At 36.1% G+C, this 16,996-nt stretch overlaps 1 protein-coding gene across 1 annotated transcript in view; it reads right to left on the bottom strand.

Annotated features, from left to right (window-relative positions):
* Window positions 1-16,514, bottom strand: part of LOC105718188 (ABC-type organic anion transporter ABCA8) — an 89,864-nt gene extending 73,350 nt beyond the window's left edge. The window contains exon 1 of the mRNA XM_021670883.2: window positions 16,333-16,514. The gene's annotated coding sequence lies outside the window, so the exon portion shown is untranslated. The remainder of the gene's footprint in view (window positions 1-16,332) is intronic.
* Between the last annotated feature and the right edge of the window lie 482 nt (window positions 16,515-16,996).

The following is a 16,996-nucleotide window of genomic DNA, read 5'->3' as shown; positions in this document are numbered from 1 at the left end:
TCTTAAGATAGGGTCACCATAGTTTAGCCTGGAAGATTGTAAAGAGATTTTACATTGCCATTTTAAAATGTCATTTGAATCAAATGTCATTTTAAAATGACATTTATTTCTTGTTTTCATCTTTAAGAATTTATTTATGTTTATTATGCAGAGCCATCAGGAAAAATATACACACACACATATTTGCATATATATAATCTTTGTGTATGTGTATATATTTTTTCTAAAATCATTTGTAGCAATTTATACTATGATATGAAGTATTTCAAAATACATCTTTCCCACATTTTCATCTATAATGATACTGCCATTCTCTATAAGATTTCCTAGATTTTTCTTTCACTTACAATGCATAAATTCTCAAGAGAATATTGCTTCTTTCCTAATGAGAGAAAGCCACATAATCTACAAAATTATAACTTTTCTTGAGCCCACCTAAGAACTGAGATCACAGATAAATAGGTAAACTAAAGTCCAAAGGGTAAAAGCCTTCTTCAGGGATAAATGGGACCCATGAACAGTTTTAGAATTGGTAGAGTATTACAGAAAGACATGGCTACTATAAAAACAGTGGGAGGAAAGCAGCTGAAATGTTAAAATTTTAATGGCTGAGTGTGGACACTAGTCCTGGTACCCACAGCTTGCATGTTTCTTTACAACTACTGGGAAGCCAGCAATTATTTGTCACTTCTTTTTTTATAGGTTTCACCTAGTATTAATAAAAAAATTTACAATAGCAAAGACTTAGAACCAACCTAAATGACCATCAATGATAGACTGGATAAAGGTGGGTAATAACAAACTTCTCTGAGTTAAAGACCATGTTCTAACCCAATGCAAAGAAACTAAGAACCTTGAAAAAAGGTTAAACGAAATGCTAACTAGAATAATCAGCTTACAGAAGAACATAAATGACTTGATGGAGCTGAAAAACAAAGCATGAGAACTTCACGAGGCATACACGAGTTTCAACAGCCGAATCGATCAAGCAGAAGAGAAAAAAGAGTGAAAAGAAATGAACAACGCCTCCAAGAACTATGGGATTATGTGAAAATACCTAATCTACTCGATTGGCATACCTGAATGTGATGGGGAGAATGAATCCAAGTTGGAAAATCCTCTTCAGGATATTATCCAAAAGAACTTCCCCAACCTAACAAGGCAGGCCAACATTCAAATCCAGGAAATACAGAGAACACCACAAAGATACTCCTCAAGAAGAGCAACCCCAAGGCATGTAATTGTCAGATTCACCAGGGTTGAAATGAAGGAAAAAATCCTAAGGGCAGCCAGAGAAAAAGGTCAAGTCACCCACAAAGAAAAGACTATCAGACTCACAGCGGATCTCTCAGGAGAACTACAAGCTGGAAGGGAGTGGCGGCCAATACTCAACATCCTTAAAGAAAAGAACTTTCAACCCAGAATTTCATATCCAGCCAAACTAAACTTTATAAGTGAAGGAGAAATAAAATCCTTTACAGACAAGCAATTGCTGAGAGATTTTGTTGCTACAAGACCTGACTTACAAGAGCTCCTGAAGGAAGTACTAAACATGGAAAGGAACAACCAGTACCAGCCACTCCAAAAATACACCAAATGGTAAAGAACAGTGACCCAACGAAGAAACTGTGTCAACTAATGGGCAAAACAACCATCTAGTAACACAATGGCAGGATCAAATTCAAACATAACAATATTAACATTGAATATAAATGGCCTAAATGCCCCAGTCAAAAGACACAGACTGGCAAACTGGATAAAAAGTCAAGACTCATCAGTGTACTGTATTCAGGAGATCCATCTCACATGCAAAAACTCACACAGACTCAAAATAAAGGGATGGAAGAAGATTTACCCAGTAAATGGAGAGCAAAAAAAAAAGCAGGGGTAGCAATCCTGGTCTCTGATAAAATGGATGTTAAACCAACAAAGATAAAATGATACAAAGAAAGGTATTACACAAAGGTAAAAGGATCAATGCAACAAGAAGAGCTAACTATCCTAAATATGTATGCACCCAATGCAGGAGCATCCAGATACATAAAGCAAGTTTTTAATGACCTATAAAGAGACTTAGACTCACACACAATAATAGTGGGAGACTTTAACACTCCACTGACAATATTGGATAGATCAATGAGACAGAAAGTCAACAAGAATATCCAGGACTTGAACGCAGATCTGGACCAAGTGAACCTAACAGACATTTACAGAACACTCCACCCCAAATCTACAGAATACACATTCTTCTCAGCACCACATCGCACTTACTCTAAAATTGACCACATAATTGGAAGTAAATCACTCCTCAGCAAATGCAAAAGAACAGAAATCATAACAAACAGTCTGTCAGATCAGAGCAGAATCAAATTAGAACGCAGGATTAAGAAAAGCACAAAACCACACAATCACATGGAAACTGAACAACTTGCTCCTGAATGACGAATGGATAAACAATGAAATGAAGGCAGAAATAAAAATGTTCTTTGAAACCAATAATGTACCAGAATCTATGGGACACATTTAAAGCAATGTCTAGAGGGAAATTTATAGCAATAAATGCCCACATGAGAAACAAGGAAAGATATGAAATCAACACCCTATCATCAAATTGAAAGAGCTAGAGAAGCAAGATTAAAAAAAAAAAAAAACCTCAAAAACAAGCAAAAGAAAGAAATAACTAAGATCAGAGCAGAACTGAAGGAGATAGAGACACAAAAAACCCTTCAAAAAAATCAATAAATCCAGGAGCTGGTTTTTTGAAAAGATCAACAAAATAGACAGACTACTGGCCAGACTAATAAAAAAGAAAAGAGAGAAGAATCAAATAGATGCAATAAAAAATGATAAAGGGGAGATTACCACAAATTCCTTGGAAATACAAACTACCATCAGAGATGACTACAAACAGCTCTATGCACACAAACCAGTAAATCTGGAAGAAATAGATAAATTAAATTCCTGGATACTTGCACACTCCCAAGACTAAGCCAGGAAGAAGTTGAAACCCTGAATAAACCAATAACAAGATCTGAAGTTGAGGCAGCAATTAATAGCCCACCAACCAAAAAAGGTCCAGGTCCAGACGGGTTCACAGCTGAATTCTACCAGACATACAAAGAGGAGCTGGGACCATTCCTGTTGAAACTATTCCAAACAATACAAAAAAGAGGGAATCCTCTCTAACTCTTTCTATGAGACCAACATCATTCTGATACCAAAACCTGGCAGTAACACAACTAAAAAAGAAAACTACAGGCCAATATCCATGATGAACATCGATGCAAAAATCTTCAATAAAATACTGGCAAACTGAATCCAACAGCACATCAAAAAGCTTATCCACCACAATCAAGTAGGCTTCATCCCAGAGATGCAAGGCAGGTTCAACATATGCAAGTCTATAAACATAATCCACCACATAAACAGAACCAAAGACAAAAACCACATGATGATCTCAATAGATGCAGAGAAAGCCTTTGACAAAATTCAGCAACCCTTTATGCTAAAAACTCTCAATAAACTAGGTATCAATGGAACGTATCTCAAAATAATAAAAGCTGTTTATGACAGCCAATATCATACTGAACGGGCAAAAAATATAAGCATTCCCTTTAAAAAGTGGCACTAGACAAGGATGCCCTCTCTTACCATTCCTATTCAATATAGTATTGGAAGTTCTGGCCAGAGCAATTAGGCAAGAAAAAGAAATAAAGGGCATTCAATTAGGAAAAGAAAAGTCAAATTGTCCCTATTTGCAGACAACATGATCGTATATTTAGAAGACCCCATCGTCTCAGCCCAAAACCTCCTTAGCAACTTCGGCGAAGTCTCAGGATACAAAATCAATGTGCAGAAATCACAAGCATTCCTATACACCAACAACAGACAAAAAGCCAAATCATGAGTGAACTCCCATTTACATTTGCTACAAAGAGAATAAAATACCTAGGAATACAACTAACAAAGGATGTAAAGGACCTCCTTAAGGAGAACTACAAACCACCGATCAAGGAAATAAGAGAGTTCACAAATATACGGAAAAACATTCCATGCTCATGATTAGGAAGAATCAACATTCTGAAAATGGCCATACTGCCCAAAGTATCAAGCTACCACTGACCTTCTTCACAGAACTGGAAAAAAACACTTTAAACTTCATATGGAACCAAAAGAGAGCCCAAATAGCCAAGACAATCCTAAGCAAAAAGAAAAAAGCTGGAGGCATCATGCTACCTGATTTCAAACTATACTACAAGGCTACAGTAATCAAAACAGCATGGTACTGGTACCAAAACAGAGATATAGACCAATGGAACAGAACAGAGGCCTCAGAAGCAATGCCACACACCTACAACCATCTGATCTTTGACAAACCAGACAAAGACAAGCAATGGGGAAAGGATTCCCTGTTTAATAAATGGTGTTGGGAAAACTGGCTAGCTATATGCAGGAAGCTGAAACTGGACCCCTTCCTTATACCTTACACAAAAATTAACTCCAGATGGATTAGATATTTAAACATAAGAACTAACACCATAAAAACCCTAGAAGAAAACCTAGGCAACACCATTCAGGACATAGGTGCAGGCAAGGACTTCATGTCAGTTGGAATGGTGATCATTAAAAAATCTTGAGACAACAGATGCTGGAGAGGAAGTGGAGAAAAGGAAACACTTTTACACTGTTATTAGGAGTACAAATTAGTTCAACCATTATGGAAGACTGTGGCGATTCCTCAAGGATCTAGAAATAGAAATTCCACTTGACTCAGCAATCCCATTACTGGGTATATACCCAAAGGATTATAAATCGTTATATTATAAAGACACATACACACGTATGTTCGTTGTGGAGCTGTTTACAATAGCAAAGACCTGGAACCAACCCAAATGCCCATGAATGATAGACTGGACAAAGAAAATGTGGCACATATACACCATGGAATACTATGCAGCCATAAAAAATGACGAGTTCATATCCTTTGTAGAGACATGGATGAATCTAGAAACCATCATTCTCAGCAAGCTGACACAAGAACAGAAAACCAAACACTGCATGTTTTCACTTATAGGTGGGTGATGAACAATGAAAACAGTTCGACACAGGGAAGGGAACAACACTCACTGGGCTAGGTGAGGGGATGGAAGGGAGGGATAACACTGGAAAAAATGCCTGATGTGGGTGGCGGGGGTGGGGGATGAAGACAGCAAACCACCATGGCATGTATGTACCTATGCAACAATCCTGCAGGATGCAAGATGTGCACATGTACCCCAGAGCCCAAAGTACAATTTAAAAAATTTATGTATAGAATAATGTTTTCGATAAAGATAATTCTACTTCAAAAAAAAGAAAAGAAAAGAAAATATGGCACATATACAGCATGAAATACTATGCAGCCATAAAAAAGAATGAGTTCATGTCCTTTGCAAGGACATGGATAAAGCCAGACACCATCGGCCTCAGCAAAGTAACACAAGAACAGAAAACCAAACACCACATGTTCTCACTCATAAGTGGGAGTTGAACAATGAGAACACATGGACATAAGGAGGGGAACATCATACACTGGGGCCTGTCGGGGAGTTGGGCGAAAGGGGAGGGAGAGCCTTAGGAGAAATACCTAATATATGCAGGGCCTTAAAACCTAGATGATGGGTTGATAGGTGCAGCAAACCACCATGGCACATGTATACCTATATAACAAACCTGCACATTGAGTGCATGTATCCCAGAACTTAAAGAAAAAAAAAAAAATACATATATATATATATATATATATATATATATATATATGCAAACAGAAGACCTGAGAGACCCCCAGTGGCTCACAGGCCAAAAAATATACCCATGTTTTCTCCAAAGGGCAAATCTAGAAGCCTTGGTGGAAGGACAGGAATCTCTGTCAGCCCCACAAAAAGACCTGCTGTTGCATCTTGGGGAGGAGTTAAAGTAAAAGCTAGCAGCTAACGGGAGGCAATCTGTAAATTACCAACAACCCCTTCCCCCAACACTTACTCCCGTTCCAAGTAAACATCTACTGCTGCTAAGTTATGGGTAGAAGCAAAAAGCCACTTCGTGGCGGGAGAGGAAGGAAACCACGTCGCTCTATGATAAGCCTTGCACCTAGTAAAAAGCAATAGCCTTCTGCCGCTGTGGGTGGGGTGGGAAACTTCCAGTCCCAATTCCTAAGCAAAGATAAGTTGCAGCTGAGATTTGCGACAAGGATCTAGCATAGATACGAAGCAGAGACAGGTTATCACCACAGGAGAGAAGAGGAAGCTCTCTCACAGGTCCAGAACCTCCAAACAGATACAAGGTGGGAATTGGCTGGTATGTAGGGGAAAAAACATGCTGAGGAAGCCCCGCGTCAAGGACCAGATCTATAGTATCTGTCTAATACTGAGGCTGGAGCAAGAAATCTAGAATTCCTCCTACCCACACTTCAGGCATTGCACTGAGCAAAACCTATAGCAGTCTATGGATGGGGTAAGGGAAAGAGAATGGAGAAGGTCTCCTTTATGGCTTGGGTGCACAAGGTCTTTGAAGTAGAGGGTGGAACAGGAACACAGAAAAAACAACTTATGGCTCTCCAACATATATTGCCAGTCTGAAGAGTGCGTAAGGTATCTCATTATTTGAATTTGTGTTGTCTTCTTTTTCATAGAATGTGGGCATCTTCTTATATGTTGAATGGTTTTAGACTTCTGGAAACAGCTTTTTGTACTTAATTGGTTTTTTTTTTGTCATACCTGTTTGTAGTTCATTATATATTCTAGATATTTGTTTGCTGCTAGTTCATTAATTTTGTCCATCTCTAATTTTCTTTTTTTGTATTCAAGTTTTGTTGTAGTCAAATTAAACAACCTTTTCCTTTGTGATTGTGTATTTGGTGTGTGTATCCCGTTTAGAAAGCACTTTCCTTTTCATAAGTCATAAATACACATTCCTTCATTTTCATCTAATAATCTCAAGTATTTGTTAATCACATTTACCTCTCTCATATATCTGAGTTTATTTTTGTGTAAGACCTAAGAGAGTGATCTAAGTTGTTGGTGACGAGATTTTTCTTTCTGCATTTGTTAAGCAAACGGTTCCAACATGAATTACTTTCTGGTTCCTTCTTTCTGTATTCATTTGTTATGCCTTCTCTCTCAAATAGGTGTGTGTGTGTGTGTGTGTGTGTGTGTGTATGTGTGTGTGTCTGCATATGTATATATATTATGTGTGTAAGCACTTTGAAGTATTCTATTTTTTAATTAATCTCTTTGTATATTTCTTGCACATAGTCTAGTCACTAGTAGTTGCTAGAACTTCATAATAAACCTTCATAAATGCTAGGACGTGTTCTTCATCTTATTTTTTTTCAAAATTGTCTTGGCTATTCAAGGAGCTTACTATTTGTGACAGACACTGCTAGCTTTTTATCAAAATTTATTACTTTTTCTTTCTGAGCACAGAGCTATACTCCATTCACAACGACATAAGATTGCTTTCTAGTCAATGTTATATAAGCAGGAGAAATAATGTGCCATTTCTAAGTCATAATATTAAGAAGTAGGTGAGTCTCTCCATATCCTCTTTTTCCTTCTGCTAGGTAAATGCCTTAGAATACGGCTGGGCCAAAAGATGGATGGAATTCAGTTTCATAGATTATCATGGAAGAAAAACTGTGAACACAAGCCGATGTCTTAGTTTACTGGGCAAGAAATTATATTGTATTGGTCAGGCGCACAGTGGCTCACACATGTAATCTCAGCAATTTGGAAGGCTGAGGCAGGCAGATCACCTGAGCTCAGGAGTTTGAGACCAGCCTAGGCAACAAGGTGAAACCCCATCTCTACTACAAATACAAAAAAATTAGCCAGGCATGGTGGCATGCACCTGCAATCCCAGCTACTCCGGAGGCTGAGGCAGGAGAATCACTTGAACCCAGGAGGGTGAGGTTGCAGTGAGCCGAGATGGCACCACTGCACTCCAGCCTGGGTGACAGAGCAAGACTCCATCTCCAAAAAAAGAGAAAAAGAAAAAGAAATTGTATTGTATTGTAATTGAGCCATTAAATAATTTTTGTTAGATTTATTCTATAGTTCAATTTATATTAACTACTTATACTCTTCTAAATGCATATTGGAAACATTTTGTCATGTTTCATGATAAATAAAGACCTGATTACTATTGTATTAAATTTATGAATTCACTCAGAGATAATTAAAATGTTTATGGTATTGAGTTTTCTTCTACACAGACATTATTTTTTCAGTAACTATATCATATCCTCTAATGATGTTATTTACATTTTCATATAACTATATCATATCCTCTAATGATATTATTTACATTTTTATATATCTACAAAAGTTTCATTGATTACTTTCATCAAAATTATTTACAAAATTTAGAGCTTGTCACTGGCATTTTGATTAATTATGTGCATTCATCATTGCTTATCTTTAGAAATGCCACTGACTTCATTTATGTAAAAACATCAATGAATTCTCAAGTTAGTAAGACATTTTAAAAATAAATCTTCCTGTTTTCTAATATAAACAATAATAATGTTTTAAAATAACCTTTTAATCTCTTAAATTTTTTCTTGTCTTAATGCATAAGGTGCTACCATTATGCAACACTGAAGAGTTAGTTTATAGAGCAGACATCCTTGTTATCTTCCTGACTGGAGAAAAAACATACAATTGTTATCATTCAAAAGATACTCTTCACATGTTTTTGTTAAATGGTCATTGTTACTATAGTATAAGAAACATCAACTGCTAGTCTACATTCCTAAGGTCTTGATTCATTAATGAATTTTGTATTTTAGTAGATATTTTCTCATATTCTTTTGTGATTATGATTATATCTAATATAATCTGCTAACATGTAAATTAGATTGATGTTTTCTCTCATATTTTCCAGCAAATCCTATAATTTGTTATAAGGTATTTTTTAATACTACTTAATTGAATTTGCCCATATTTTGCCTGGGATTGTTTATAATCAAAAATTACTGTGTACTATAATGTAGTTGTTTATACAGTGTGCTTGTCTGATTTTAGCCTCAATGTTATATTAGCTTTATTATGGCTAGCATTTTCTCTTTTTTAGTTCTCCAGGGCAGTTCGTAACACATGGATGATCTGATCTTAGAAGGCTAGCAAATTTGCTGATAAAACCTTATGAGCTTTTTGTTTCTTTTCTTTCTTTTTTTTTTTTAAGACGGAGTCTCGCCCTGTTGCTAGGCTGGAGTGCAGTGGCATGATCTTGGCTCACTGCAACCCCCGCCTCCTGGTTTGAAGTGATTCTCCTGCCTCAGCGTCCCGAGTAGCTGGGACTACAGGTGCACACCACCACACCCGCCCAATTTTTGTATTTTTAGCAGAGACAGGGTTTCACTTTCAGGGATAAGGATGGGCTAGGTTATCATTGCTGTTAACAAAGGTTCAATTAATTAAACAAGACTGGCCTATTAGGGTTGTCTGTTTCAACTTGATCCAATTTAGATTATTTATTTATTTATTTATTTTTATTTTACTTTAAGTTCTGGGATACATGTGCTGAATGTGAAGGTTTGTTACATTGGCATTCATGTACTATGATGGTTTGCTGCACCTATCAACACATCATCTAGGTTTTAAGCCCCGCATTCATTAGGTATTTCTCCTAATGCTCTCCGTTCCCTTGTCCCCAATCCCTAACAGGCCCCAGTGTGTGTTGTTTCCTTCCCTGTGTCCATGTGTTCTTATTGTTCAGCTTCCACTTATGAGTGAGAACATGTGGTGTTTGGTTTTCTGTTCCTGTGTTAGTTTGCTGAGAGTGATGACTTCCAGCTTCATTCAAGTCCCTGCAAAGGACATGATCTCATTCTTTTTTTTATGGCTGCATAGTATTCCATGGTGTATATGTGCCACATTTTCTTTAGCCAGTCTATCATTAATGGGCATTTTAGTTGATTCCAAGTCTCTGCTACTGTAAATAGTGCTGCAATAAACATATGTGTGCATGTGTCTTTATAGTAGAATGATTTATATTCCTTTGGATATATATGCAGTAATGGGATTGCTGGGTCAAATGGTATTGCTGATTCTAGATCCTTGAGGAATTGCCACACTGTCTTCCACAATGGTTGAACTAATTTACACTTCCATCAACAGTATAAAAGCGTTCCTATTTCTCCACAGCCTTGTCATCATCTATTGTTTCCATACTTTTGAATAATCACCATTCTGACTGGAGTGAGATGGTATCTCATTGTGGTTTTGATTTGCATTTCTCTAGTGATCAGTGATGATGAGCTTTTTTTCATATGTTTGTTTGCTGCATGTGTTTTTTTATATGTTTGTTTTTCATATATTTGCTTCTTTTGAGAAGTGTGTTCATATCTTTTGCTAATTTTCTGATGGGATTGTTTGTTTTTTTCTTGTAAATTTATTTAAGTTCCTTGTAGATTCTGGATATTAGACCTTTGTCAGATGGGTAGATTGCAAAATTTTTCTCCCATTCTGTAGGTTGCCTGTTCAGTCTGATGATAGTTTCTTTTTCTGTGCACAAGCTCTTTAGTTTTATGAGATCCCATTTGCCAATTTTCACTTTTGTTGCCATTGCTTTTGGTGTTTTCGTCATGAAGTCTTTGCCAATGCCTATCTCCTGAATGGTACTGCCTAGGTTTTTTTCTAGGGTTTTTATGGTTTGGGGTTTTACATTTAAGTCTTTAATCGATTTTGAGTTAAATTTTGTATAATGTGTAAGGAAGGGATCCACTTTAAGTTTTCTGCATATGGCTAGCCAGTTTTCCCAGCACCATTTATTAAATAAGGAATCCTTTCCCCATTGCTTGCCTTTGTCAGGTTTGTCAAAGATCAGATGGTTGTTGATGCATGGTGTTATTTCTGAAATCTCTGTTCTCTATCATTGGTCTATATTTCTGTTTTGGTACCAGTACCATGCTGTTTTGTTTACTGTAGCCTTGTAGTATAGTTTGAAGTCAGGTAGTGTGATAAACTAGAAAAGCTAGAAGAAATGGATAAATTCCTGGACACATACACCCTCTTAAGACTAAACCAGGAAGAATTAAATTCCCTGAATAGACCAATAACACTTTCTGAAATTAAGGGAGTAATTAATAACCCACCAATCAAAAAAAGCCCAAGACCAGATGGATTTACAGCCGAATTCTACCAGGGGTACAAAGAGGATCTGGTACCATTCCTTCTGAAATGATTCAAAACACTAAAAAAAAGAAACTCCTCCCTAACTCATATTATCAGGTCAACATTATCCTGCTACCAAAACCTGGTAGAGACACAACAAAAAAAGAAAACTTCAAGCCAATATCCCTGATTAATATTGACGTGAAAATCCTCAGTAAAACACTGGCAAACCAAATCCAGCAGCACATCAAAAAGTTTATCCACCACGATCAAGTCAGTTTCGTCCCTGGGATGCAAGGCTGGTTCAATATACACAAATGAATAAATGTAATCTATCACATAAACAGAACGAGTGACAAAAACACATGGTTATCTCAAAAGATGCAGAAAAGGCCTTTGATAAAGTTCAACACCACGTCATGTTAAAAACTCTCAATAACCCAGGCATTGATGGAACATATTTCAAAATAATAAGAGCTCTTTAAGACAAAGCCATAGCCAATATCATACTGAATGGTCAAAAGCTGGAAGCATTTCCTTTGAAAGCCAGCACAAGACAAGAATGCCGTCTCTCACCACTCATATTCAATATAGTGTTGGAAGTTCTGGACAGCGCAATCAGGTAGGAGAAAGAAATAAAGGGTATTCAAAATAGGAAGAGAGAAAATCAAATTGTCTCTGTTTGTAGATGACAAGATTGCATATTTAGAAAACCCCATCGTCTCAGCCCAAAAACTTCTTAACCTGGTAAGCAACTTCAGCAAAGTCTCAGGATACAAAATCAATGTGCAAAAATCACTATACATTTCTATACACCAACAATAGAGAAGCAGAAAGCTAAATCATGAATGAATTCCCATTCACAATTGCTGCAAAGAGAATAAAATATCTAAGAATACAACGTACAAGGGACGTCAAGGACCTCTTCAGGGAGAACTACAAACCACTGCTCAAAGAAGTAAGAGAGGACACAAACAAATGAAAAAACATTCCATGCTCATGGATAGGAAGAATCAAAATTGTGAAAATGGCCATATGCCCAAAGTAATTTATAAATTCAATGCTATTCCCATGAAGCTACTATTGACTTTCTTTGCAGAATTAGAAAAAAAAAATACTTTAGATTTCATATGGAACCATAAAAGAGCCTGTGTAGCCAAGACAATCCCAAGCAAAAAGAACAAAGCTGGAGGCATCATGCTACCTGACTTCAAACTATATTTATATCTATTAGCATGAATTTAAAATATCTATAACTAAAAATACTTTTGAAAACCTATTATATATGGATATATTTTTTCCTTCTATTTTTAAGCTTCTTTTTATTTTTATTCATTAGTCTTGCTCAAATGTATTTATTTGCTAGAATTTATTAATGGCCTTTTAAAACAGCATCATTTTGATTGTTTACTATATTTTCTAATTCATTAATTTATCTCCTTTCTTTTTCTGGTTTTATTTACACTCTTTTTAGGGTTTGTTTTGCTGCTTTTCCCTTTGGCTTCTAGGCTAAAATGGTGAACAAATATTAGCAGAGTGACTGAGAACGTGGACTCCAGAGTTGGGTGATTGCATCAGTGACCCAATTATCTACCTCTGCCTGTGTCCACCCTTTGTCTGGTAGTTGTGGAATATTTCTCATTAAGGCAGGCTATTACTTGGGCCAAGAGAAGAAGGGAGGTGTGATGACACAGCAGTTCTGAGCCTCAGCCTCTCGAGACCTTGAGTATATCTGCTTGCTTTCTTGTGTTTCTTCCATTGCTATGAGAGCAGGCCTGGCCTAGCCTACTGCAGAATGAAACCAAGCTAAGTCATCCCAGTCATCCAGTTGAGAGTGCTAGCCAGTCAGCTCCCAGAGGTATGATCAAGCCTATTCAAGATCAGCAGTCTCTTAAGAATCACTGCAGACACCGCAGCTACAAATGCTTATTGCTGCATATTATTATTTGTGTTTGTTTCCTTTTTGCTAAGTAACATAAATGTGACACTAGACCATAGATATGTTACTTAGGATTGCCTCTTTAGCTTCCATTATATTGAAGTTTCTTTGTTTTCAGTGACTTTTTATTTTTGATTTCTAACAATTATATTGTGATCAAAGAAATGATTTCTAAGTAAGACTGCTCCTTTAAAATTTCCTAAGACTTCCTTGGTGGTGCAGCACATTTTAATATTTGAAAGTGTTCCATGTGCACTTGACACACCTGTAAATTACCATTTACATTGTTTTGTACATATCTATTAAGTCTTTTTAATTGTGTTCTTCAAATCTTCAGCATCCTTTCTAATGTTATATTTACTAGATCAATCATTTCATAATAGAGTTCAATTAAACATTGCCACTATAATAATAGGTTTGGCAATTTCTTATTATGTCTCTGTTAGTTTTTAGCATGTGCATTTAAAAGCTAGGTAGTTAGGTACATAAAACATTGCCCTTTCTTATGTTTTAATGGTAAGTTGCTTCTATTTCTATTTTTTTATCTTAAGTCCATTTTCTGTTTCTGTAGCATGCTTCTATTTCTGATAATGACATGAAGACACTAGGTTACTATAGGTTAATATTTGCCTAATGTCTTTTTCTATTTCTTTGTTGTTAACCTTTTGCTGAGTTTTTAAATATTTGGTTAATGTATAAAAAAACTCATCAATGCATTGTGTTTAGAAATCTAAACTGATAGATAACCATATTTTAAGAGATGATCTCTCACTGTATCTTATTCTCATGTTAAACCTACTTTTCCTTTGCTTCTAGTTTTGTCTACATCTTTACCTTGTATTGAATTGAAAATGTTTTCCTCCTTTTCTCCATTTCTTCTCTTACCCCAAAGATACGAAAGGTAGTTATATGTCTTTTACGGTTACTGTTAAATTTTAGACTTTTCTAGGGAACTGTAACTTATTTTAAGAAAACTCAAAAGTACTTATTGTCTCTATTCTCTTCTTACAAACAAATACCTTATAGATATTTTAACACTGCTGAATTCCAACCTAATTATTCTGGTTATTATTATGTGGACGTGTGATTCAATTTTTAATTTAAAGTACATACAAAGTAGATTCATTTTTTACCATCAAAGGTTAATTAAATTTGCCAATGAATTATGCATTTCTGTGCAAGAGGCTGTAATATTTTTGGGCTTGTGCTTGAGGTGGAGTATAGAAATTTCACCTGTATAGGACTTGGATTGGCTTCAGCTGGTTTAAGAACCCAGAAACTTTTGTCCTCTCTGTAGGCTAGTTCACTGTGAAAATATCCCATGGATTTTATCCAAAATTGTGTACAGAGAATAGCATTATACTTCTACAGATAATTGCATCAGTAACCAGAGAGGAGAAGTAGAGCAGTAGACTACACTCTATCCCCTGGTAGAAGTAGCACATCACAGTTTTCAGCATATTCAGTCTTGAGCAAAGAACATGATGTGAGTGTGTGTGAGTATGTCTGTATATGGGGAGTGATTTTGTAGGGGAATTTATACATACATTTTATTGCAGCAGGCACATAAAATACTTCACAGAAGATGATAACTCAGTGCATAATAATAACACCACATCTTTCCTTAACTTCAATCAACCAGTACTACACATATACAATTTGCTAAGCCTCTCCTGAAAACTGTAGAACTACAGCACTCTCAAATGGTCTTTGCCATGGGAGAAAACAGGGTACCTAAGCTGAATTACAGAAAGTAAAGAGATTCTGGTGGGTACCACCATCCGTTTTCTGGGAAGCATGCAAAGGACATGACTTGGAAGAATGGGTCCAGACTTTGAGCACTAATCCAGCAGCTCCACCCTGAAGACCATCATTTAGCTCATAAGTTCTGACTTCTGAAGCAAGTGATCTCCCTCCATATGCATGCCATGTTGGCCATGCAGTTTCTATGAACTGCTCCATAGTGATGAGGATTGAATGAGCCCCAACTGAAGCCATCATCCTATTTATGGGACAGGATCACGCACAGGGTGCTGCTACTTCCTAGAGTCAAAGCTCAGGTAAGGTGTCTGGGGGTCAGTTGCCACAGGAGACACATTAGCCATGGCAGTCTTAGAGAACACTGCTGGAGGAAGAGTCTACACATGGCCATGTAATAAGGCTGAGAGGCAAGCCTAAGTAGAAGCAGACCAAGTGAAGACATCAGAAAGTCCATGGAAAGAGAAGAGGAAAAGACAGTTCCAAGAGTAAAGCAGCCTAGGTTAAGGTGCAGAAAATTCAGCATGCATACTTTTAAGAGAGCTGTGCAAGGCTGCACAGGACCATGAACTGGCCAGAAGAATGGTCTCCTCACTATGGAATCAACCACAGTCTTACGTAGCAGGCAAACTCCAGTCTGACTCCAATCCCTTATACTTTTCATTGTAAATTATTGCCTACTTTGTTTCTTTCCAATTTTTGTATGTTATGCAGTTTATATAAAGGCTAGCAAAAACATGAATTCCTTATTATAAATATGGCAAATCGTCTCAAATTGTAATGACTCATCTTTTTCCTCTAATACTGTTGTAAAATTCAGAACAAAGTGTATACACAATAGGAACATGAAAATTCTTTTTACCAAAAACAGTGACATTTGAAATAACATGGTGTTAAAGAGAAGCTGCATATTTCACATTCTGATTCAACTCACTGTATCCAATGAGTAAAAGATCCTAGAAAGCATCTTACATTTTAAAATTCTTATAGTCGGAGAGTTAGAGTTAAGAACAATAAAAATATTTCTGTAAATGTTCCTGATGAACAGTCCCAAAGTCAGAAAAACAGTTATCCAAAAGACCTAAATTATTCTACAATAAAAGCAGATAACTTTAACTTCAAAAAAAGCCCAGTCTTCCAATCCAATTCTTAAAACTCTAAGTTCTTCACAAATATTTCTTTTTAGCCAATTTAAACTTGTTTCTACACTCAGTCATGTTTAAAACAACATAATGTTTGTTTAATTTTTTAAAAAAACATTCTAACTCAATATTTTTATCTATCTAATATTAATTACTAGATATAAAATCTTCAAAATAGCCCATTAATTTTCAATAATTTCTCCATAGAGGGTTTTTATTCAGTTTATAAAAGCTTTATTTATAATTTTGTGATAGGAATAAGAAAAGAGAAAACCTTCAAAACAAACACACACAAAAAAACAAAATACAAAACAAAACAGAAAAAATACAATGAACTTACTTCTGGGAAAACTGAAGCGGGGACTCTAGAGGTATGGTTTATCCACTGATCTCCTTGTTTAGAAGAAATTTATTCATATTTTTTCCTGGTTTCTACCACGTATCTAGAATTTTCTCTGACTGTTTGACTTCTGTGAAAAGTTTCTGTGAAGACTGCTTTCAGAGTGGCTATTATGATCTCAATTCTGTGTTTCTGCCAAACATCGTATTCACGTGATCGTGCTTGGACTCTTTATCTTCTTGTTGATGTTCAGTCAGTTCCTGCAGAGCAGTGGGATTTATACTAGGTTGCCTGGCTATCATATATTATTGGGAGCAAAATTAATAAGTTTTTCTATTATGTCCAAGATTATTTGTGGCCAATATATAAATTTAAAGAACTATCTTTAAGCCATGAGAAAGTAAACAGCTTAATCAGAGAAAAGCATTTCTCTCTACCCAGAGCTCTAGTATGCTTAATTGACAGCTTTACCTAGATAATCAACATTTTCATTCCTCTGCTTCCCAGCTTCATTTTCACTCAGTTCACTCAATTTCAGCACATTTCTGAATAATCCATATTGGATTTTTTTTCCAATTTATTTGACCCATGGATTATTCAGAAATGTGCTTCATTTCCAAGTGTCTGAAGATTTTCTTATCTCTTAGTTATTGAATTCTAGTTT

The sequence above is a fragment of the Aotus nancymaae genome, unplaced genomic scaffold (assembly GCF_030222135.1).
Source record: "Aotus nancymaae isolate 86718 unplaced genomic scaffold, 86718_ANA_hifiasm-v0.15.2.pri h1tg000089l, whole genome shotgun sequence".
In the NCBI taxonomy this organism is placed as follows: domain Eukaryota; kingdom Metazoa; phylum Chordata; class Mammalia; order Primates; family Aotidae; genus Aotus; species Aotus nancymaae.
This window is presented reverse-complemented; position numbering and strand designations above follow the sequence as displayed.